Below are 26,027 nucleotides of genomic sequence, written 5' to 3' on the forward strand. Positions count from 1 at the left end.
ATCTGGGGGCAGCATAGCTCAGGAGGTAAGAGCGGTTGTCTGGCAGTCGGGGGGTTGCCGGTTCGATCCCCCGCCCTGGGCGTGTCGAAGTGACCCCTGAGCAAGACACCTAACCCCTAATTGCTCCCAACGAGCTGATTGGTACCTTGCATGGCAGGCTTTCACTATTGTGTGAGTGTGAGTGTGTGTGTGTGAACGGGTGAATGAGAGGCATCAATTGTAAAGCGCTTTGGATAAAAAGCGCTATATAAATGCAGCCCATTTGCAGTCTATTTGCATTCCATTCCATTTGCATTTGGGTAGGCACAGTTTAAGCAACATCTGCGCTCTAACAAAGCCGCACGCGTACGCTGTTCCTTCGCCCGGGCGTGTTTTCTTCACTGCTTCTGTGTCGCTACACAGACGAAGAACACGGACGCGCTCACGCTCTCTCGCTCGTAAGTCACGGCGAATCACGGCGTCCGCTAAGCGAACGCAACGCGACGCAATGCGCGCATTATCAATTCATAAAGCTCCGTCGCCACAGCGCTAGACCCGCTGTACAATTCACACCCAGGAACCTGCGGCTTACGAGCAGTGGATCGCTCTCTGTATCCCCTTTAACTATTTACACGCGCTTGATATTTAATTGCGTTGGCGGTGCCTTACTCACTCTCACACTCCCACCTCTGCTGCGGCCTGAACCGGCTCCACGGGCGACAAACGAACTTCCCAAAGTGGTTACAACAGCAAAAATCAATTTTTACTCTATCTATCCAATGCAGACCGAAGACACATCTCTTCTTGGTTACCCTCCCATTGTTAGCCTGGTCCACTATCGCTCATATTAATCAGGAGGAGGGACTAGTTTCTCCTATAGTGTAAGTCCCCCTGGATAAGAGAATCAACTGAATGGATGTCATGCAATGTCATGCAATGCAATGTAATGTTTATCAGATAAAAATGTTTCTGCTGTAATTATGTGGTAATTGTGGTTATATCATAATTAGCAAAGTTATTTATTTATTAATGCATTTATTTATATGCTGACCCCACCTCGCATGTTGTATCACGTTAGCGCACATTAACATGCAGCTGAGATACAGAGAAATGATTTTCACCTCAAGATAAACCGGCAAATTTCTGTATCCTAACATGTAGTAAATTGTCGCACAGAACAATTTTCCTGCAATTCTGACACTCCGGGACGACTTTAATCCTATTTTATAGATTCTGCCACAAAACGAATATGCCACCTGATAGAAACCTGAGGCAGTGTGGGGGATAGATGTCACTGTGTGGAAAAACAAGTATGAATTCATTCTTTGTTTGTTGTCCTTGCCTACATCAGCAACAGTCACACACACACGCACACACACATGCACACACACACACACGCACGCACACACACCCACACAGACTCACGAGGGACGCAGTTTTTCAGTCGTGATGAATTGATGGAAAACCACGACAGCAGCCGGCTGTCCCCAGCTTGCTTTGAATAAGATTTACGTCAGATCTGAGAGTCTCACAAAAGAGGGGGCCACTTCTCATGCGGTGTACATCGAGGCCCACAAGGGTACGACTGAAAGGAAGAAGTCTGCACAAAGGGTTTTATTAATGCTTCTGTGTCCTTAACTGTATTGACTGCAGGTCAGCACACTTACATCGTCTATACAGGCTCCACCTAATGACGAGCTCACAGTTTATCATGCTCACAATCGCTGTTCACATCCTCTGCACCGTTTCCTGTTAAAACGGTATTTTACTTCACAAGCTTAGCCTTTGAATGTTCACCACTTTGTAATTAACAGTATGCCCAACTCTATGCGGTCATTTTGGGCCACAACCATCCCTGGGCCAAACAATCCAAAGTGTGATTTATGTTGAAACCACTTTGGGGGCCACAAGAACTTTCTTGTTTAGGGCCACCAAACCCCCCATTGCAAATTACTGACATAATTAAATCCAGCAGTACTACTGGTCTCCAGGGCCAGAATTGAGAATCCTTGCTCGGTGCAGTCATTTTTGGGGCCACAACCCTCCCTGGCCCAGATTTGAGTATCCTTGCTCGGTGCAGTCATTTTTGGGGCCACAACCCTCCCTGGCCCAGATTTGAGTACCCTTGCTCTGTGCAGTCGTTTTTGGGGCCACAAGCATTCCAGGGTCAGATTTGAGTATCCTTGCTCTGTGCAGTCGTTTTTGGGGCCACAATAATTTTTGGGGCCACAACCATTCCTGGGCCAGATTTGAGTGTCCCCGGCAGAGAGCGTTTACGGCAGCAACTGGCTCAGAAAACCCCCTGGCCCCAGGGTACAGCTAGTGGCATACTGCTGAGTGGCAATGGCACGGAGCACCGCGTAATTCACCGACTATTTCCCAATCAATCTGTCAGCTGCGAATATAACAAGGCCGATGTGCGTCATGGCGACGGATCGCTAAAATCCAGGTACTTTCCAAAAATGAAAACCTCGGACCACTTTATCAACGCATTTAATATCGCGGCTTCACTTCAGGCTCTCCGGCACGCAGGCACGACTTCTCCTCCCATTTGGCGGAAGGACCGACATAGATTATGTGCTCGGGCCCGTCGGAAAAGCCATACTTCACATCAGCCCCTTAATGCGTTTAACATATTTCACGAGGTCGTCTTACAAATGCGACAGGAAGGAATGAGTGATGGGTAAAATATTCCGAAATGCGCTTTTAGCCTGTGCATCTAGTTCCCTCCATTTATTTGATGACTTGAATGCAAATTTGACATGAAAGTACTCGGATGCGAATACGTCTTAGATGTATAATGAATGCAAAAGGGTATAGGAAAAATAATACATAACTAAATCTTAATAATAAAAAGCTTGATTGAGTGTCCCTGTCTTTTTTTTAATGTTGTTGTAACTTTTGCTTGTTTCTTTTTTGGGGGGGGGGGGGGGGGGGGGGGGGTGGCTCAATACTGTAACTTATTAGAGGACTGGCAGAGGCCTAGGGGTGTGCTTAGCATTGTGGGTAATATCTGCGGCTGGCTCCAGTCCACGCCCTCACCGCTGAATGTCATTGTACAAGAGTTCTGTAGTTTATGGCCACCTGGACCGAGAACAGGAGGGGTGGGGGTGAAGGGGTTTGGGGTTGGGGTGGAGGGGGGGGGGGGCTGAAAAAACACATCAAATTAATCCACTAAAAGCCTTTTAGCCATATTGCTTTCCAGCGGTGGTCTGGCTCAGAATGCCTTCTTCCATCATTTCATTTCACAAGAAATTTAATTTAGTCCGAGAGCTATTCATTTTGCGAATGAATCTTCCCTTCCACTACTTTTTCTAACTTCTACTTTTGCTCCTTCCTATATTCCTCCCTCCCTACCTCCCTCCCACCCACCCACCCACCCTCCCTGGCTCTCTCTTTCTCTTTCTCCCTTTCTCTTTCTTTCTACGAGCAAATTTACTGGAGCGTGCCTGCCTGCCCGTACCCCCCCCACCACCCCACCACCACCCCCCTCGCCCCACCTGCCCTTCCTTTCTTTTCTTCTCCTTCCTTCCTTCCTTCCATCCATCCATCTCACCTGTTTCCCGCCTCGCGGCGCCTTTTTTTTCGGCTTTTGCTGAGTCATTCGGCCATTTTGGTTAAGTGGCCCCCGGCGCGTTCTTCGAAAGGACGGCCTTCCCCGCCCGCCCCCCCCCCCACCCCCGCCCCACCCCGCCCGCCCGCCCGCCCGCCTCTGCGTTTGATTTACTCCGCTGTAGTTTCTGCCAGGGCATTACTCACGTCTGTCGTGCGTATAAGAAAGAGAGGAGAGGAGGACGGAAGAAGGAGAGGAGGAAGGGAGGGAGGGAGGAGACGAAAGACGGGAGGGGGTGGATTCAGGCTTTCTTTTCTTTCTCTTTTTTTTAGGCGTCCATTTTCCAAGGACTTACGGTCAGAGCGAGGCAGGGAGAGCGGGGCGTCGCCTGCCTCGTCCGTGTCACCTGACTTTTTTAACTCGTTTAAAAATGACTTCACTCCCGTCGGAATCCGGCGGGGAGGCCACTGACGGAAAAGGTAGAGACCTTCTCTGCCTTTCGGGGGGGGGGGGGCGGGGGGGCGTGTCCCACCCAGAGTCCTCTGTTACTTTACCGCACGTCGCTGGCGTTGATGTGAGACGGGCCACTTCCTGTGGAAGCCCCGCTTGGTCTCTGGCGGCGTCTGGCGAGCAGGGGGGTTGTGGGAGATGACGGGGTCAGCGTGATAAACGCTTTCTCTTTTCCCCGCACAGAGCTGCTGCAGCCCGTTTAAACTCAACACCAACGCCTCCACACAGCCTCCCGTCGTAAGGAGAGCAGGGCCAGGAGCGGGTCTGGGGGGGTCGGCTCGTGATGGACGGGGTTATGACCTGGAGAGAGCAGGACTGACCCTAGATCAGTGCCACAAACAACTCTCCAGATGATTTATGGCAGGGCTGCCTAACGCTGTTTCTGGAGATCTACCATCCTGTAGGCCTTCATTCCAACCCTAATTTGGCCCACCTGATGCTACTAATTAGCAGCTAGACAAGATCTCTAGCTGTTGCACGAGGTGTGGCTTTGTTAGGTTTGGAGTGAAAACCTACAGGATGGTAGATCTCCAGGAACAGGGTTGGGCAACCCTACTCTTGCTGTTGTATGAGGTGTGCTTTGTTAGGGTTGGAGTGATCAACCCAAATGCCATAGTAGGTACAAGCAACACCCTGTGAATCCCCCCCCCCCCCCCAAAGTAGCCTAACAGTACTAATGTAGAAGGGGTGTCCGCCCAAAACGTGGACTTACACAGATCGTTAACAAGAACTGCAACGATCAGGAGCTTTCTTGCTACAGTAGTGCTTTCTCTTCTCCTGGCCACTCCCTCAGTCAACCAGTCCCTAAGTGAAGAACAGCATTTCAAAGTCAGCTTAGTCACAGCCATAAAAAAATATAATGAAGAAAAAAAAAAGACTGCACTTTTCAGAGAACATAACACAAACAGCAAGGTAGTCTGTACAACCTTAGCCAAAGGCCTTCAAAAAATAAAAATAAAAATAAAAATTGAGGTCGACCTTTGTTTTTTTTGTTTTTGGGGCAGAGAGATTTATCCGGGCCTGCTGACCTCCGGGAGGGTTTGGTGCGAAGCGGCAAACTGCACATAATGTTAACGGTCAGCTCCCCTGGTCCCCGAGGTGTCATACACCCTCGTACGCCATCGGTCTCCGTGTATCCTGACTTTCCTTCCGCTCGCTCGCTCGCTCGCCACCGTGCAACCTGCTCCAAAAATACACCCTTTGACGGTATTAGCTGCAACATAGCGGAGTCCGTAGCCTTCAGCGCTGGCCATGCGGGGGGGGGGTGGGGGGAGAGGAGAGAAAGGCCTAATTGTAGAGCATCGATGCCAGAGGCGGCTTTACCTATAAAACAAACCAAACAAACCTCCGGTCGCCCTTACTGTCCTGTCCTTTAAAGGTCCTTTCTCCTGGCTACTGTCTTTTTATTTTTTCTTTCTGTCCTAACACCCCCCACCCTCCCCCCTCCCCCACCCCAGTGGCAGAATGAGCTTCCCGCTGCAGTCAACAGAGCAGAGTCACTCTCTGTCCTCCACCGGAAAACCGGAAGCACTCCTGTTCGACCCCTTCGAAGAGTAAGGGGGGTTCCTTTGGAACGTTCTGTTTCAAAATTGTGCATCCGTGTTCCGGAATCCCACCGCTTTCCCTGCGGCGACTGTTACGTCAGCATTCCGGAACATTCTGACGCTGATCACATCTCTGCGATCTCACACATTAAAGAGTTAAATTAAATGCTGAACTCGTGAATGCGTTCATGGCTTTACGAGCCCCATCTCTTCCACAGCTAAAACTATAAATTGGGCGAAACTACCACTTAGCGATTTGTTTTTTATAGACAAAGCCCTGTTAACACCATCCCCTCCCATGTCCCATTTCAGTACAAAAAAAAAAATACTGAGAGACTGAGAAACTGCCACCTTCAGCAGCATTAATGAAATAGTATCTGTGTCAGACAAATGACTAAATGTTGCGCTCGAGTATCGTGCTGCTTCGCGTGGAAATAATTTTTTTAAAAAGGCGGGCCCACCGTTTATTTGGCTTATTCAAACGCTTAATGCACGGACTTATTAGACCTTGTTGGCGTTTATCCAGAGAAAGGATTTCACGTTATTTTAAAGAGGGCTGGCCGTTCCGGTTCCCACAAGCCTCATAATCTCCATTTCAAACACAGATCCCCCCCCCACCCCCCTCCCCCCACCCACCGCGCACTGCCTCCCCACCACCCGTCAATCACAGCTCCTGTTACACTACACCTGCGGGGATGTGTACTGGGGATTCCGTCACTTTGATTTGCACCTGTTCACCTGTTCTCCTGGGACCCCTGCCACATTTTGTGCAGCCATTTCCTTGAGCGAAAACACTGTGCTACCCCACACCCCCTACCTGCAAATAAAAGAACAACCAAAAAAAAACCAAAAAAAACGCTAACTGTCACTCCACCTCTATTGGGTTTCATTATGACCAGTCCAACTTCAAACAGCGAAATAAAAAATATGTATTTTCAATCGCTTCCTGAGGTTCATTCAGTAACCCAAAAAAAATTGAAATGTAATGTTGCATTTTTTCGTCCCTAAAACTGGGATAGATGCATTAGTCTGCTCCCCCCCCCCCCCCCCTTATGAATTGTAAGATGTTTGATGGAGTCCTTTGTAGTTCCGGTCCGTTTCTCGTCATGGCTGACGGCTTCTGGGCAAAATGAACCGTCAATAAGATGACTCATTCGATAAATGCATGAGTCCACGTGTTGCAAAATGCATTAAAATGTGTTCTGTTCTGTGCATCACGTTCCAGTCATTTCAATTCCCATTCAATGCACACTTTTCCGGGCTAAGCTCATTTTACTGTACAAACTACGTTGAAAAAATAAGACAAAATGCAGTTTAGATGAGGCTCTCTTGTGAACCCAAGATTGAAAACCCCCTGTGATATGGTAATATCAAAGCAACATTAGGAGAAATCATTGTATACTCCATCTCCGAAAAACTTTCAGGGGATGTAGCTGCTTTATAATGATAGTTGAAATAGTTGAATGCATTCGTATTAAATTATATCACACTGAGCTATGTTATATTTAAAACTAAGTATGTATATGCTGCTTTAACTAAACCAAATAAACTAATGTTTTCATGGTAAAACATTTGTTTATATTTGTGTCCATATTTGTTTATTTGTGTACATATTAGGCTACATATTTCGTATTACAGGCCAGCAGGTTACAACAAATACATATTTTCACTGTGATTGTTTACACGCATTGATAGAATATCTAAATCTTTTGTAATTATTTGTGTTTTTGAGTTCTATTATTGGATAAAATCTGCATTTTGAATCGATTATCATCACCAAACATGGACATTAGTAATCTTTTACATATTTGTTGTAAATCCAACCAGTTTACTTATATACGTTGTAGTAGAAAAACAGAATAAAATGGTTATCATGAACCTATCTTTATTAACATTAACAAGATTGATATCAACAACAATAGGTTATGTGTCACCATATACATCAAAAAAAAAAATTGGCATTGAATTATTTTTATATTATTGTTATTATACTTTTTTATATTACTGTTATAGGCTAATGGTTGTAGTCGCCCAATCCAACTGGAACCCCACCTACACAAGATCACAATTCATCAAAAGTAAACATTTTATTATCAAAACAAATCCCCGGAATTTATATGACACCTTATTTCACACTTAATTTCACATCTGATTAGGTTCACAGTATCGTTAAGCATTAAACATTCAGTTCCCTGGCAGAAAATTTTCCCATCTTAACTTTCTATCAAAATGATGACTGGAGATATCCCGGTGAGTATTTATGTGGTGAAAAGACAGTGAAATAGTCTAGACATTTAGGTGAAAACCCTGTATTTGGTTGAAAAGGGAATGTTTTCAAGCCAACCAGTCCACAGCCAGGCTATATCAAACTCCAGCCATGAACCAAGTACTTGATGATGATGAATGCCGAAATGTTCGTGGAAACGTTCTTGCACACAGTTTACGATCAAATGCGATCGCACGCATGTTTCCTGATCGAGGCCCAATGACTCTTGAGTTGCGGGTCACGTCTAGCGACAACAGAAGAAATAACGTTGCCAATTATCTTTCATCATTCCGGCAAACTGTCCTGTCCTTTGCTAATTAACTTGCAAATTACCAGCAATCTTGTCCTTTATTTTTTTTTTTTGGGGGGAGTTTTAAGGTGAAAGCGAGGCTTTTCAAGGGTTCAAACGGTGGCAAGCCAAGGTGGTTCCATCCTCATCGAACAAAAAACTCGAAAAATGAGCGATTACGAGCAGCTCCCCCCCCCTCCCCCATCCACGATGTTTTTAATGGAGCCCGTTAGCGCTCAGAGAAGAGGCGGCTAACGAAAGTGGGCCCGCTCGTTCCGGAGGGGGCGGAATTCAAACCCGAAAGCGCTCTCGCCCCGAACTCACCGCTCAGGGTCATCTCGCTGAAAGAAGCGTGCCAGAGAATGCATTAAAGGCCCTTTTATATTTCAGAGGGGAACGGCCCGGGTGTGCTATTGTGGAGGCCAGATTATGTTTTTCCAACTGTCATTGACACCCTCCAGTGAGATGAGAGTCCCCTGACTTTCGCCCGTTTATTAGCAGGGCTTGGCTTTTAAAAAAAAAAAAAATATATATATATATAAATAAATAAATCCCATATGCGTTGGCTGGCATTAGGGACCCTTTGTGATACAGAGAGCTTCAGGCCAATGGGCAGGTGAAAGGTTGTCATGAATAAGTGGTCTCTCCGCACAATTTGATGGGAATTTATAGTGCTGTCATATCACCCCTTTCAGTGACATAAATAACACCCCCGCCCCCACCCCCTCAACCCAGACCCCTCTTTCTGGTGGCTTCCTGGAGTGAGCAGTCATCCTTGACCCTGGCATTTGATTGGTTCTCTCTCTCAACCACTGAAAACCTTTCTAGCGCCAGGCAGCTAAAAACATCAACAAAATGGCCGCACTGCTCCTTACTAAAATCTAAGAAAAGACTAAATTAATGAATAAATAAATTAACGGTAAGCAGATACCTTGCTCTTAATAGCCTTTTGAGCCGAAGTGTGTTCAGTCTACCAGTGACTGGACTTCTGCAGGAGGAATATGAAACGCCACCCGTTACTGAGGAAGGCCAAAGCACTGCGCACTTATGGCTTATGGAAGCAGAAAAAAAAATGCAGGAAAAATCTCACGGAATTCCATTCCGGAATGTTCCGTGAAGGCTCACTGAGATCCAGGGGTGGAGGCCGAGAAGGTCGTGATGTAATGGGTAACCTGCGGGTCCTCAAACGGTCGGATTACCGCTCCTGCTGGGCGAACGGGCGCATCGTCTTCTCGCAAAGAAGCTTTCCCACCTCTGCAGGAAATGAATTCTCCACCGTTGCGGTGAAAATGATCACGCTCTGTACCAATGAATAACATTTGGCATCCATCTTGCCTTCTGAGGGTGTGACTGAACTACCAAACGATGATTGGGTAAATGTGCCAAGCGAGTGAGCAAAGTGTACATAAATTATTTCTCAAACGATTTCATCCCTAAAAACCAGGCTGAAATTATTTTAAGTGTGTGTGCATGTGGTTTTTGTGTGTGTGTGTGTGCATATGTGTGTGTCAGGGTGCATGTGTATGCGTGTTTGTTACTCACCAGACTATGTAATCAGGAGTAATAATTTTTGTTCTGAACATTATTAAGTTAAGTGTTTCCTGTGAAACTTTCAGTAATCCGCAGGACTTTTACTGGTGTCTACAGGCCTTGACCCTGGTTCGGTACAAGATAAAGAATGAGCTGATCCATGCATTGTCAGTGTAGGACCCTTATATAATGCAACACAGAGACATCTGTGGGAAGGTTCATGGGAGTGAGATAAGAGCAAAGGGCCTCACTCTCTCTGTCTTTGCTCTGTAACCCAGGCTAATTAGCATCCGGACAACTGACCTAACCAATCTGCTCTGATGGTCAGGCTCCTTTAATCTAAACATGGCTGCACTCCAGGGCTGGAACATTTTATCTTAAATTTGATTTGGAGCTCTGAATTTAGGATACAGTTCTGCAAAGTGTGTGTGTGTGTGTGTGCGTACGTGTGTGTGGGCGGAGCTATGTACTATGAAGCTTCACAACTTTATCCTAAATATGTTCTCACACTACACATCCCTGTGAGCAAAAGCTGGAATATAAGCATCTAGAGGGGTGAAAATCTAGGTTGATAGATGTTGTAACATAAACAGACTAGGTTAAGGTTGTACCCTAGCCTGGCTACGTCCTAGTCGGCTAGAAACCTTTCATTTTAATTTTCCAACCAAACGGAGCCGGGTTTTCACTTGAACGGCTGGACGACGTTTCGCCGACTTCTCTCCTTACCTTCACGTCACATCATTCACTTCACATCAGTTAACAAAAACGACAAAATTAGAACGAGTTTTTTTTTTCGCTATCGCTAGGTTATGAGTGAGGTGGGGGGGGGGGGTAACGGGGGGAGGCTGTGGCATGGGGGTTGGTAAGGGGGTAAGGGGGGGTTGTGGCTCTGCTGACATTACTGAAATGAGGGCTGGTCAGCGAGGCCTGGTAACCATGGCGTAGATCCTCTTGTGTGGTACCTCATGAAGGTGACCCCTACAGCGAGCAGCCATGACCCCCTCACTCTCGCACATCGCCCCCCCCCCCCAACCTCCACCATCCTCCAACGTCCCCTGAGCCCTGACAGGACACGAGCTGAAGGTGCGATGGCTCCAGGCTGGCCTGGGCCCTAAACCCCTTACCCATCATGCCGCGGTTCTGATTTCCGTGTGTGGAAGGCCGGGATCGCCAGCCTACAGGCACCTCACTGTGACCGGGAGCTTTGAGTACAATGTTTGGCATGACATTTTCGGGGGGGGGGGGGGGTGTTGTGATGTTTGGTTGTGTGTGTGTGTGTGTGTGTGTGTATGGAAGGGTTATTTTTTATTTGAATGTTTTTCTTTTAGCAATGGTGTGATACCACATCTTTCCTGCCAGAGTTTCCTGTTACCCAGCTGTACTCAACAGCCACTAGCTCCAAATCTGAGCATTAAAGATATCAGTATTGTGTGTGTGTGTGTGTGTGTGTGCGCGCGCGCGTGCGTGTATGTGTCCATTTGTGTGTGTGTGTGTGTGCGTGCGTATGTGCATGCATGCATGTGTGTGTGTGTGTGTGTGTGTGCGTGTATGTGTGTGTGTGTGTGCGTGTGCGTGTATGTGTCCGTGTGTGTGTGTCTGTGTGTGTGTGTGTGTGTGCATGTGTGCGTGCTTGCGTGTGTGTGTCTGCTTGGAGGAGGGGGGCTTTTGTAGCTAATCATTCCACCACATGAATGGCAGTATCCCTTTCGGAAAAGCTGTTCAGTTCACTGTACAATTAGACATACCTTTTCTCGTCTTCGAACCCACTGTGCTGAAGTAGATTTCTCTCCCTGAACATTCTCCATAATTTATTCATGGGTGTTGTCCAAAATGCTTCCTAGAATTAATAAGGAATTTTTTTTCTTCTTCTTCTTCTTCTGTCGTGCCTTGCTTTCATAATTGAGAGTGCTTGTTGTGCATACGCTGTGTGTGTGTGTGTGTGTGTGTGTGTGTGTGCCCTTGAAACTGAGAATCCTGAAAGCTCACATTCAAAAGAGAGACTGTTTCGGGGTAACAAACGAAAAAATAAAGAAGAAGACGACGAAGACGAAAAACAAACTAAAGCAAGTCCAAAGCAGATAGCGAGACTGGTGGCGTGTCAAAGAACATTCCTCTTCCAACAATATCGTCTCTTCCGGTCCCAATCTGAGAGCTCGGTGGTTGTCGCTAACGAGTTCCTGGCGAGGATATCGTGTCGACACTGTACTCCGTTCTCATCAATATTCATGAGCGGGAAAGGCACGGAGCATATTTTTGATTTCGAGTGATTGGCAGCTAAAAACCCTTCTGCACATATCAATAGCTATTAGATTCAGAACCAGACAAGGAGTAGAACTGTGTCGCTCTGTCGTTCATGAATATTCACAAGCACCTGTGCCTTCATCGGAGGCGCTTCTGGTTCGACAAACGCGGCGGACAGAGCCGTCGATAACCGTAAGTGTGGAGTCGCATGCATCTCACCGAGTCGCGAGCGAATAAATCATATCTCAGCCTGTCGGCTGCGCTGAATGGGAGTCGAGAAGAAGACGTTCTGGAGTGACAGTTCGCCCTCTTGCAGGATCCGCGTCCTGTCACCATAATCTCCGCTGTCCTCCAGGGGCTTTCGGCGTCTCAACTGTCAGCAGTTAATTAAATCTTAATAACTAAATCACGGTCTCTATGTTCCGGGAAAACACTCCGCAGACATTAACGTTCGCTACTGGAAAGGACGGTTGTGGGGGGGGGGTGGGATTTGGGCGCTTACATTGACCTCTCACGGGGGCGGGGGGGCACTGGCATGTCGAAGTCGGGCACGCCTGGTTTCAACGTTCCTTCGAAGTCCCCTTGTTGGCCCACGGTTTTTCGCTCGCCCATTTTGTTTACAGGAATGCGTCTTGGCGTCTCGACAAATCCGATGCGATCCTGGGGCTGCATTCGATGCGTTCGGTTTGGAAAGGATGGTTCTGAAAGCTCAAATGCAATGCGGTCTTCAGCAAAAAAAAAATTAATTAATGAAAAAAAACAGAAAATTGGACGTTGCTCAGATTCGGACGATGGCCGTTATCTGTGCGCAATCAGATGAACATGCGCATCAGAAACACGGAAATACGATTTGCCAACTGGCGTGTCCTGAGACGGGAACGGCCATGTCTGGTAATTTATGCCACGTGTCTGGACAAGAACACCACCATGTTATGTATATATATATATATATATATATATGCTTATGTATGTTTCCGACACAGACTCTGATTTCCAACATCGACATGTGTCACACGTGACAGGAAACGTGTCCATTTTCGGACATCTGTCTACCTGTGAATGCACCCTTTCTTCCACTGATAATGCATTGCGTGTAAAAAAAGAAAAAAGCATGTAAACTGTAGTATTCTGTGCTCAGAATACTAGCACCTGCTAAAATGAAGCGTAAATGCTAAACGTCTGTCTTGCTATCGTAATACATTTCGCCTGGGACCGCCGCAGGAAGCTAATGTGTTCAGAGCTTTTATGAGGCAGAGAACGACTGACTGGGGGTTTTGTCTGATTGATCGAATCAATCGCGGGCTCGGCTAAATTGGCTAAATAATTGAGGAGGCTGTCGGTATCAAAGTACCACACAAGATCGGAGACGAGCATCGAGCAAGCGAAGAGTTCTCCGCTCCTCATCTGGGCCTTTCTGTTAGCGCAGTAAAATATGCCGTGTTAATGCAACTCTGCCGATGTTAAAAACAACATTTGGTCCCACTCTGGAATTTCGGGACTCCAAATGTTCTCTGTTAAAAGTTGAATTAACACTGTTAGGGTTGAATTAACACTGTCAGAGTTGAATTAACGCTGGACGTTTTACTGTGTGCAGAAAGCGAGCTTGGCAGGCGATTCGGCTGGTTGGATGTTTGCAGTGCTCAATCACCGCTGATCTCGGCAAACAGACAGCTTTTCTTCTTTTCTTTTTTTTTCTTTGAGTGACAGCTTCACAGGAGAAGTCTCCTGTGTGGATATCCCATAAACACACAGAGAGAACAGGGTTCTCTCACCGTCCTTGAAAATATTGCGTTCATCCTGGAAAGTCACACAATCGAGACCTGGAAGCTGCTCAAATGTCCCACTGTCCTTGGAAAAAGCGGGAAAAACAGGCAGCCGTCCAATCCTGGCAGACCCTGGACAGACTAATTAGTGGTGATACAGTAGTGTGGAGAGTATAGTTTTGGCTAATGCAACAGGGCAGGGCGTAGTATGCAGGGAAGGCCATGGGTGTAGACGTCAATGAGGGTGATACTGAATGATTCAGCCAGAATAAAGGGATAGACGTAAGCCACAGAAGTTCTTTCTCTTTTTTTTTTGTTTTTCCGCTCTCAACAGTGAGGGCAAACGGCCCCTTTCTTGAGTCAACCCAAAAGCCTGTTGCTCTTGTCAATCCACCATATGTCCACCATTCCAGCCTATGACCCAGCCCACCCCTTGCACTGCCCCCTTTGGATGCTCTGTGCAACCTGTCCCGAAATTGACTGATTTTGTATTTGGTGAACTTACACCCTGAACCAGCCAGAGGAGAACTTTTCCACAGCTGCTTTTCCAGACTGCAGTGGCACTTCAGTCAAATATTTTTGAAGTGGATCAATTTTTGGACCTTCTAGTCTCCTTGGCCCTCAACAAGTCAGTCGGGCCTTGGACATCGATTTAGTTTAGTCTCCATTCATTCGTCCATTCACTCATTCATTCATTTATTTATATCTATTGCAAGAGATCTGTTCATTAGAGGCAACGTTAGAAGCAGCTTGTCATAAAATACAGTGTCTCTCAGTCGTCCGTCGACGGGGCCTGTGATGTTAATGCCAAGGAAGGGGGTTTTAATTGGGGGGAATTTAGTGATCTTGGCGCATTTCGCGGCTTTGCGGCGGACGAGCAAATGGGCCCGCGGTCCGAGTCCCTGGCACGAAGCTTAATGTACAAACTTGTGAGAGCTCTCGGCTCGGTCCAGCTGGCCGGACCGTGCAGAATCGTGGCTATTGATGGTCGCTGGCTCGGGGCCCATATAAGAGATCCGTACTCTGCTCTCTCTCATCTTCCGTCTCTTGATCTCTTTTCGGTCCTGTGGAGGTTTTTTTTTAGACCCGCAGCAAGCGAGAACTCCAGCAAGCACGCAGGCGCTCTCAGGCGAGAGGAGGAGTCTTCGCTTTTTTTTTCTTTCCTTTTTCCTTCCTTTTTTCAGAAGCCAGATCAAAGCTGCATGTTCCCATCTGCTGCTAATTTCTCTTTCTTTCTTTCTTCCTTTTTTTTCTTCTCTTTTTTTTCTCCCGTTTTCAATGCACACTCTCTCCTCCTCGTATGCGAGTAGCTGGAGCCAATGCGCGATCTGTGGCGGTCCGTGTCATCCTCCCACCCCACCCCCAAAAAAACATTCTGCCCAGAATACCGCCATGGCCAGGGCCTGCCGCCGGCCGCCAGAACGTTGGAGACGGACGCCGCCGAAGCCGTCCGCTAGCGGAAAAAAACCGCTCGCCGACCATTCCGCGTCGTTTAAATGGCCGGTCCCCATGACAACCGCAAAGTCTCAACTGCCCGCGAGCAGAACCGCTCGCAAAAACGCTGATGGCGGCGCAACTATGCCTGGCCACTAGTAGGCGCTGTGTGTTTTTGGCTGGCTCCATGCGCACTGTCCATTAGAATATTGAGTATTGTACCTCATCGAACCTGTGTTCTGTAGTTGTTCCAATGACCATGGATGTACACTTTTGTACGTCGCTTTGGATAAAAGCGTCTGCGAAATAAATGAATGTTAATGTTAATATCTATTAGAAGAATATGACTAGCAATAAGCTCGTCTGCGTTACTGTTGTCCCCGTATTTTAAAAAGGGCGACCTTACACGGCTCACTTTGACAGGGAGCAGAGCGCCGCCATTTTGCTTTTTAGAAAAGGAGGGAAGAGCGGAAGGAGGGACACGGCTGAAATGAGTCGCTGCTGCGGAGATGGCGCTCGGACGCGGCGGCTCTTACGCGTGAGTTCGGCGATGAGACGGGCAGACCAGCCGGGTTCTAGTGGGGGTGAGGTGAGGGTGAGGGTGAGGTCGCTAGTGGGGGAGACTGCTCTCGGGTAGTACATCCTGGACAGTTTGCCATTCACTCACTCACACACACACACCATTCACCCATACATTACATTACAGGCATTTAGCAGACGCTCTTATCCAGAGCGACTTACACAACTTTTTACATAGCATTTTACATTGTATCCATTTATACAGCTGGATATATACTGAAGCAATTTCGGTTAAGTACCTTGCTCAAGGGTACAACGGCAGGGTCCTTACCCGGGAATCGAACCTGCGACCTTTCGGTTACAAGCCCAGTTCCTTTACCCACTGTGTTACACTACGTCCTATACCTGGTCTCCAATTAGCTTACTTGCATGTCTTTGAACTGGGGACAGAAACCGTAGTATTCTTTTGATTTTTTTTTAGATAAACAATGAAATCTTTATTACTTTGGAAAAAAAAAAAAACCTATGGATTATTATCAGAGGGAGGATCAGCTTATTAATTATTCTCTTGCTTTTTTTTTTGTTAAACAATGAAATATTAGCCACTTTATAAAATTTTTTTTAAAAAAACCTTTAAAACCCATCAGAATTAGCTTCCTCTCCTGGTCTATAGTCAAGCCGCATCTCAAACCTGCTCACTCGGAGAAATTAGAGGAGGCGGTTTGCGGAAAATAACGAGTGACATTGATCTTAAAATGGCAGAAGTGTTGTTTTTCACGCGCATCAGTGACTTAATTGCGGTGCGTGCGTTTCAAAAGATCACCATGGAAACGGTCTTCCCTTAGATATCATTAAAGATTTTCTTTGCTCCATTACCTGATCTCCTCTCTCGCGCGGCAGCTAGTTGGAAATGCGGTTTGAATCGTACCGCTTGATGCGGTTGAACTTTTCGAGGTGTAAAAAATGATCAGTGCAAAGCGTACAAGCCTCGGAAGGAGGCTCCCATTTCCGTCAGACTTTAATGAGGGCGATGTGATGGCTAAAACTCCCGACGGCTAAATCAGGGTTTTGCTGATGATGTGCCGATGAAAGGCTTTGTCAGTTATGATGCAGAAGCATTTGCGGAACGGTTTTAATGATGTTTCAGACAGAAAAAAAATATATATAGCTATCAGCATCACGTGCAGTAAAAAAAATTACAAAAATGTAAGAAAATGTATATGATAGGTAACAAGAAAAAATTACCCAGAATGCTCTGGCCCTTGATGGCTTGCTTGTCGTAGTCCTCTCAGTGGTTTGTAGATGGTGGCAGTCCTATTCTTCAATGTATGCTCAACCAAAGAATGGTGCTTCTGCAAATTTTAAAAGCTTTTCTCCGCCCCTTGCTTTGCAATTACCAGGCGACATCCAGTAAACTAGTGACATCATAGCCAAGATCACGCAAAAAGCTATGATGTCACGTCGCTAAAACAGCAAAAGGCAGCCATCTTGTCTGTAGTCTCGCAGCCCTTGGTGTCCTGGTTCACTTGAGCTCTAAATGAGCTAATTAGTTGCATAATTGTACAAATTAAAGGCCCAGGGCTTTAAGGCCCATTTGTGTCAGGGGGCTCTGTGAGGCCCTGTTTAAAATCTGGGCGTCATTTGTACGTTGAAAGGAGTACACACATTTACCCAGTCAAGTGAATAATTACTTTGGTTGTTTCGGAGCGCTCGGGTAAAGCAAACACGAAAGTACATTTTTATAGCTCCACGAGAGACGCATAGGTATGGGCGTGGTTCCGTTGTTTCCTGTATTTTTTTAAAGAAATGCTTTACGGTTGAGTGCTTAGTTTTTTTATTGGTCTATGTCATGAAAGGCACAGCTTTTTTATTTTTTTGCTAAATCAAGGTTGTATGACCGCATGAACGCATGAGAACAACGGGTTCAAGTTCCGTTATGTGCCCTTCATTCCCAGTTACAGAACTGCTGATATTTGCTGCTTTTCGCTTTGAGTTGAGCACATCGTATCCCCTCTTTTTGTGCAAACTTGGCTGCATAATGAACAATATGATTGGTTGATTTAATGATTGATGGATTGGAAATTCTGTCACTCCACCCCCAACGCCCTAAACCCCCCCCCCCCCCCCAAACTCTTAAACTGGTGATGCTATATGGTGATACCTGACGATCTCAATGCTGTTGCTTGGCGGCCATTTTGCTACCCATCACAGCAGACAGACAAGCGAAAAGCCATTATATATCCCAGCATTCCTCTGTCTGTGCGCTCACCAGGTTCTTAAGTCACAGGAAAAGGCGGTGCTTTGTTCTTTTTTCTGAAGTCCTTGTAAAAATAAAGAATAAAAAAATTGTAAAAATAAAGAGACAACAATTAAACAAAATGAGACGCAAAGGATGTGACGAGCATCTGGTTTTTGGCGAGTGCCCCCCCCCCCCCTTGCCCTCGCCCCCACTGACCAGTGGTGCCATTTCCAGACAGCATTCTTTAAATATTAATTGACGAGCGACCGTCACAGGAGCTGGGGGGGGGAGGATGGGGGGTTTTGCATAAGAACACAAGTCCCAGCATTGACATGAAAGAGCAGAAGAACTGCAAACGAACAGGTAGTATGTTCAGGTGGGGGAAGGGGGGGGGGGCAAGCTGGGGGGTAGGCAGGAGGGTGCTGGATTAAAAACAGCTTGAAGCTGAAACCAGCGATTTACAGGGTGGTGGTATATAAATATTTAAAAGCTAATCAACTCGTTATTGCCTTGTTGGCTCAGCAGTGGCTGTGTGTGTGTGTGTGTGTGTGTGTGTGTCTTTGTCTTTGTGTGCATTCATGACAACTCCCACTTACCTTCCAAAGCCTCCTCTGTCAAACACCCCCGCCCCCCCGGGGCAATTATTTCCCCCCAGGGGGAATAGTCACATAGAAGCACTAGGCTTCAGTTATACAACGGTAGCCTTTCCAACAGAATCAACAAACGGTTTCACGTCCTTTTTTTTTTCTTGCTAATCTCTGGTATGCTCTCTGACTGATTGCGTGTAGTGCGTGTATTCCATCGGGCGACGTCTAAAACGAGAAACGATTGTAGCTGCGAACCGTAGCTGCCGATTCTGAAAACGATTCGCCGTTCCGGACCTTTTCTCCGTGCCGCATAGCGGTGCGAATTGATGAACGCGGTCGAAAGTGAAAATAGGCGTGTCGTGTCACCGGGTTTTTGGGCTGGGGGGGGCGTCCTCCCCCCCCCCCCCCCCCTGCTGTTGTAAGGTTGGGCATTTCGGTACAGGCCGAGCAGCTCGATGGAGCTGGCGGCTCGTTTGCACAGCGCTTAATTACAACAAGCAGCAATTAACAACCAGCTGTTCCCAGCCCCCTGAATAGCTGTGTTGAGGTTTGGATTCCCCGGGTGGTGGAGGGGGGGGGGTGGGAGGTGGGGAGCGGGGGGGTGGAGGGGGAAAGGGGGAGTGGGGAGGGGGGGTGCGGTTTGGGCAGAAAGAGGGGTGATGTGAGGACGGACATGAATACCGCAGTGTCACATGACCTAACGAGAGAGAGAGAGAAAGAAGTGAGTGCTAGAGAGAGATAGAGAGAGAGACAGAGAGAAGGAGTGAGAGAGGGAGAGAGACAGAAAGAAGTGTGTGAGTGAGCGAGAGAAAGACAGAAAGAACAGAGAGACAGAAAGAAGGAGTGAGAGAGAAAGAGGGAGAGAGAGAGAGAGGGAAGGGGGGGCGAACAGAGAAGGCGATTTATCTACCTCTGCTCAGGTTCCACAGGTGAGGCTTGCAGTGAGAGGCGCTGTGCGTCCGTTCGCAGTCACACACTCGATCCCGCCCAATAGGAAAAGGGCGTAGCTGGCGGCGGCCAATCACTCTGCACTGCCGTCTGGGACCCGAGGGACACTAAGGCCTCCTTTCATTCGCTTATTTTACCTCCCCACATCCTATCCTCGCTCTTTCTCTCCATCCAACGGAGGACATAAAGAGAGAATTTGAGGGAAGGATGTGAGGACAGAGGAATCCAGGAAATGCGTATCAGGAGAATGGTGGTGCCTATTTTTCTTTTTTTCTTTTAAAACATAAAAAAAATTTTGATGACAATTCTTTTCTGTTAATATCCCATATTTGCAGATTCACATTTCTTAAAAAGCCTGCAGTTGCCAGATCTGTTGGTCATGAGGAAAGAATTATGCAAAACAATTAAGTCTGAATGTTTGTAAATAACATCCTAACTAGTTCATGACATTCTTAAAAGGCAGCTAATGGTTAGAATGTTAGTTAGTAACACTCTAACTAGTTAATAACATTCTTAAAAGGTAGTTAATGGTTAGAGTGCTGTGGTGCCATTTTGCAGAATGATGGAGGACAAACAGCAGACACTGTTTTCAGTCTGATATGCGCTTGCTTTTTTTTTTTTTTGGCTTTCTCTCAGTTTCCACTCATTTTCTGTTCGGTTCTTGGCTTTGAACCGTTCTTTCCATTTACCTTTGCTTTCAGACAGGCAAATGACATAGTGCAGCTGAAGTCCGGACTGCGTCCGTTTCTCAATATGCTGAATGTGTCTTCCCGAGTTTAAGAAGAAATAAAAATAAGGTCAATCGCGCTCGTGAGACTGCGGACGCCGAAGAGGCGTGTCAGTCTAACGGTCGTAATTTTCGTTCCATTTTTGCGGCGGCTAACAGGCGGAACAAATTGCCGCGGAGATTGAAAATCGAGTCGTTACCGTCTCGGTCCCCTGAACTGACGCACGCGGTGCGTCAAGCTCTGTCGGCCAAACATTTGCACTCGCTTGCTCGAATTGAGTTCTCGTGTTCTTGGTTCTTCGCCGTTCCCTGATCGGCTTTCCTTCCTGCTTGCCGGGGTTTTGCCCTGTCGAGCTTCTCGCCCCTGGTCCATCGATGGAGATTTAGCATTGGCTGCCGATGGGATTGAACACATTGAACATACTTCAGGAGTCCCCCCCCCCAGAGAGGAAGTTCATATTTGTCATCTGTCACGGATAAACAGGCACACGGGAAGAACATTAGGCTGCCCCCCCCCCCTCCCAGACATCGAACCCATGGATGAATACAGAGTGTAGTGCAGTAGGGGGACTCCAATGTCCAAAAGTCAATAACTCATAACATTAGCAACACAATTGCTCCCTGAGAAGGAAGCTCCCATTCCCCTCGTTAAGTGAATGCTTAACTGGAATGGATGAACGAAAGGCCTTTGTGCAGGTCAATGGGGGTGTGTGTAGACCCAGGTCAAACAACAGATCAGACTCATTGGGGATTTTTTCTTGTGGGGGGGGGGGTCTTGTGGATGGTGTGCATAGGATTAGCCAGGGCTGTCCAATCCTGTTCCTGGAGATCTATTTTCCTGTAAGTTTTTTTCCACCCAAACAAAGCACACCTGATTCCAGTAATTAGCTGCTCTCAAGCTGTTGATTGCTGGTCTATTTTGCCGGTCTTGTGGCATACCCCTGACTCCCTACCTCAATTTTTGTTTTTCCCACCATGTTAATGTATCTTATCTAAGTCACATTGGCTAAGAGCATTTGCCAATTAATGCCTTAACTGTAAATGCACACGGTTAATTGGACATTACAGTTTAATTTTATTAAATCTTTAAGGTGTGAGATCACCGATACGTGATTTGAATATTCTTTACTGTGCATTCTAATGCTGATGTCACAATCACTGCTGGTAACTGAAGGCAACAGAGTTCTAGAACACTGACTTAGAATGGAATTCTAGAACACTGACTTACAGAAGTGTTGTAGAATTTTGATGAAAAAATTTAAAAAACATTCCAAAAAAACCCCCCCACTCTTCAAAGGGTTAATCCAAAAAGGTCTTAACTGTACTTGTCACAACAAGTGGTGGAACAGAACAGCGCAGGGCCCCGATTGGCTGAGGACACGCCTGTTTGTTTAGGCCTCCTGTCAGCCTTCTGGTAGTGGACAGAGCCCACCTGAGAGGAAGCGCTAGGCTAGGCCCATTAATCAGATTGCGTTCAGTGAGCTAACACTGCACCTCACCTCTGTCTGGGGCTTCACTGAGCCAAAAAAAAACAACACATCCTATAGAAAGGGAAGTTTGTCTTCCTCCAAGGGTAAATATATATCCAAAGAAAAAAGACATAAAAAGGGGGAGGGGGGGTAAGGAGGGGTTGTGGGAGAGGTTACGGAACATCCACGAGACAAACGCGTATTTGAAACACTTCATGATGCTGCTGAAATAAAAATGAAATAAAAAAAACACTAAAAATAAAACATTTGCAGAAATAAAAAATAATAAAAATAAATGAAACTGCAGAATCTCATACAATTTGATGAAATGTGTTATTAACCAAAGCGTGCAATCGCATGCAAGGAGAGTTTTTTACCCTTAAAATGGGGAGAACACTGAGTTCTGTGTGTGAAACTGTTTGTAATGTGCAGGAGGTTCACTGGTGTCTGCAGTCCCTGACCCTGGTTCGGTAAAACATAAAGAACGAGCTGATCCATACATTGCCAGTGTAGGACCCTTATATAATGCAACACAGAGACATCTGTGGGAAGGTTCATGGGAGTGAGATAAGAGCACTCTCACTCTCTCTGTCTTTGCTCTGTAACCCAGGCTAATTAGCATCTGGACAACTGACCTAACCAATCTGCTCTGATGGTCAGGTTCCTTTAATCTAAACATGGCTGCACTCCAGGGCTGGAACATTTTATCTTAAATTTTAATTGCAGCTCAGAAGTTATGGGATATAGTTCTGGGAAGTGCGTGTGCGTACGTGCATGTGCCCATCTTGTGTGTGTGTGTGTGTGTGTATGCATGTACATGTCCATCTTTAATATAATTTCTTCTCATTCACAAACATACAATACAAACAACTTAAGATACAGTACGTTGACAAGTGCCACAAACGGTCAATTTCAAGTCTTTGAATGCTCAATGGACACTCGTCAGAAACGCAGACTGTGATTCTAATCTGCAAAAAGAAAAAACCGCATTCTTCCCATCTCAACCCACGGTCAAATGAATACTTAATAAGCTTCTTTTTTTTTAATTAAAAAAAAAAATACGTGCAGTAATTTAAAGCTGTACAATGCGAAACGTTGCTCTATAAACACAAAAAAAAAAAACAAATGAGAGAATTAAACGCCGAGCCGGCGACTCTCAGCTTCCCCCCACCCCCAACCCCAAACCCCCCCCCCCCCCCACCTTTGACTAACTCTCGAGTACACGCCCACACAGCGCCATCCGCCGCGGCGGTTCGGGGAACGCGCGGAGTCGGGTTTTTTCCCGCCAGCGCGGTCGGGGAGCCGGCGCGGTTAGCGTCACGTTAGCGGGTCGGTCTGTCTTCGCGCCGAACGCCCGGGGGCCACCTGCCGGGCGGCGCCTCGCCAGCCGCCGGTGCTAATTGGTGCAGCGGCTGGTCATAAATTAAGGAGCCGAGGACGGCGTGGGTCCGTATCACGGGCGGGCGGGGCGGCGGTGGGGGGAGGGCGGGGGCTGGCGGTTTTCGAGCTTCTCTCTCTCTCCCTTTTTGTGCGGGCAACGCGATGGTTGGCGGCGGCTGTAGGGTAGCAGCCTTTGTAAACAGACTTCAGTCCGGAGCCCTGAAGGCAAGGCTGCTCACACACGCCGTTCAGCAGTAGGCCGAGACTCTCAGACTCGTGTGTGTTTTTTTCTTTTTTTTTTTTGGCAATTCTAAAAAGTAGATATGTACATAAACGTAAAGATGTGCGCACACATCCAAACATGCGTGCTCATGGGCGATGGCTTCCTTTTACAGTATCCTAATTACTAGGTATTTCCCCGGGTGAATGCGTGGTAAAAACACACACACATACAATGCACACACACACTCACTCACACACAAACACACACGCATATGCACACACGCACACAAACACACGCGCATACACAAACGCACACAAACATACACACACAAGCACACAAACACGCACACATACGCACATGCACACGCACACACAACTGGGTAATCACCACTGGTAAAAAAATAGGTAAATACTAAGAATTTAAAACTGCAATACTCAGAGACCTTCTCTATTACCTACCAATTCAAGAGAAAACCTTTTATTTATCAAAGGTTTAGGTTGGTTATAGCCTGAGTTTAATTAACCTTTGATAACTAAAATTCACTTGAATTGACAGGTAATAGAGGAGGTGTTTCTAAGTATTCAAGTTTTAGTTTCTAGTATTTCCTTGTTTGTTTTTACCAGTGGCAATTACCCATTTATGTGCTATTCTTACCACACATTTGCCTAGGAAATACCTAGGACTTAAAGGATTGTAAAAAGAAGAGTTACCCGTTCTGGTACATACTCTCTCATAAATTCAAAAAACACAAAGTAAAAAAGTAAAAAGTCTCTCTCTCCGAATAATTGGGAGAGCATCCTTTTAGCATGTACTTAAGTTCAAAGACCTTAGCCCTTGGAAAAAAAATAGCTTTTCCCAACCTCCTAGTCTCCTGTGTGGATTTCGTCTGGCCGTTAAGAAATGCAGCATTTTACCGGAAGCTCTTACTCAGTCTGCTTTGAATAAAAGATTGGCCTTGGATGCCGCTGCCTCTTCTGCTAACAGCAGGTAATAAAAAGTGAAATCCTAATAAAAAGATATGTGGTATTGTCGCACTGTGCAAAGCAGTCACAGCGTTTCAGGCTTTTGCTTAAAGGCATGAAAACACACTGCGGCGCATGAGAAAGCAAGGGGTGAGAGTGCTAGCGCGCTGGATTAGCGTCATCGCGCTGTGGCGGGCTAAACACTGACAGAATATATTAAAAATAAAAAAATAAACTTCCCCCTCAAGTGAGACGCAGCCAAACTCACACTCTTTGTATTACAAAAAGGATTAATTTTACACACAAGTGTCTACAGAGACTCCGACTGAATGCGATTTGTTTCAGTTTTTACCCTTCGGTTAGGTACTTAATACTACGAACTGGGTTGCCATGCCAACACAACTGACATATCAGAGCACGCTGCCGTAGGCAGCTAAATGTCCGCTTTCTAGCCAATTCGCCAATGTTGTTTATGGGGATTCCCAATAAATACTGTCCAATATGACTATCATGAATTTCGCTTAGACGTTTTTTGTGACATATCACTGACTCCTTGATGGGTCTGTCTTTACTTCGCTGTTGTGATTTCGATATGTGGCAATACACATTAGCCGACTTATCATAGACTTATCATATCAACAGTCTTGTCGCTGCTGTTACAAACTGAGCCAAATAAAGTGTCGGGAACACAACTGACACATATGGAAGGTTAGTCAAGATGTGTCTGTGGTTTTTTAAATAATTTTTTATTTCTTAAGGATTGCAGTGGTTGGAATTGCAGGCTGCAGCTGTCAGCACCATCTGTGAATGAGTCCTGCGAAAAGAGAGAACAACACAGGCTCCAGCGCTCTGTAACCTGCTGGAATGCAGATCGCCACTCTGCAGCGTGCCCTTGGGGGTCTCCGTCCAAACGCGTTTCTTGCAAATCAGCAAACGGACCAAATTAATTTGCTTTATTAAGCAGTCCTTATATCAGGGCTCCTCACTGCAGCTCCCTGAGAGGACCACAGGGGGGGCATGCTGTCTTTTATTTTCACCTTTAAAAAACCAGCAGTGAATTTATCCCGTGGAAACCAGGTTTGGGGGCGTTTACTCTTTAATCAACCGCTTTAATTGATCTGTTAAAGAGCCCGACTGGCAAATGAATCCAGGAGGCCCTGGAGCTCCCCGGGGCCGGCCGAGAGGGCCCCTGCCTTAAATCAGGGAGCGTCCCGGTTACCGGTGCAGGACGGGGTGAGCCTGGACGGGCCTCGGCCTCCTAAATACCGACCCGGCCCACCCGTTTGGCTTAGCGGAACCATCGCCTTAACGCTCGTCATCCATCCCCCCTCCCCACCCCCCCCCCCCCCTCGGTCCCGCCCCCATTCATGATCACAGTCTCCACCCTCATCTCATGTCTTCTCGTCCATTCAGGATTCAGTGCTTCTCATTGTTCAGTTTGGCTCAGTCGTGTGCTGCAGCTTGCAGGCTAAATGTGTACTTGACATAGGAGTGAACCAGCTGCACTGTGTGTGTGTGTTTGTGTCAACTGTTTTGAAAACAAAGGCAGAATAATTGGTTTGAACAAAAACCATCATGCACATGCACACACACACCCCCCCCACACACACCTCACACACACACGCACACACACACACACACACACACACACACCAGCCCTCCAGAGCAATGCACCCCCTGGTCTACTGTACTCATTGACCGTGTGGGCAGGATAAAGAGGAACTGAACCCATAGCCAGGCTTTTTGAGCTCCACCAGCGCACAGGAGCGAGAGGCACTGGCGGCCAAAGTACAACAGCCAAAATTCAATCACGTTTAAGTGCTGATTGAGCGTCCGCGGAATGGCTTTTCAAATCCCTCTCAGT

Source organism: Anguilla rostrata, chromosome 4 (genome assembly GCF_018555375.3).
Source record: "Anguilla rostrata isolate EN2019 chromosome 4, ASM1855537v3, whole genome shotgun sequence".
Classification (NCBI taxonomy): Eukaryota; Metazoa; Chordata; class Actinopteri; order Anguilliformes; family Anguillidae; genus Anguilla; species Anguilla rostrata.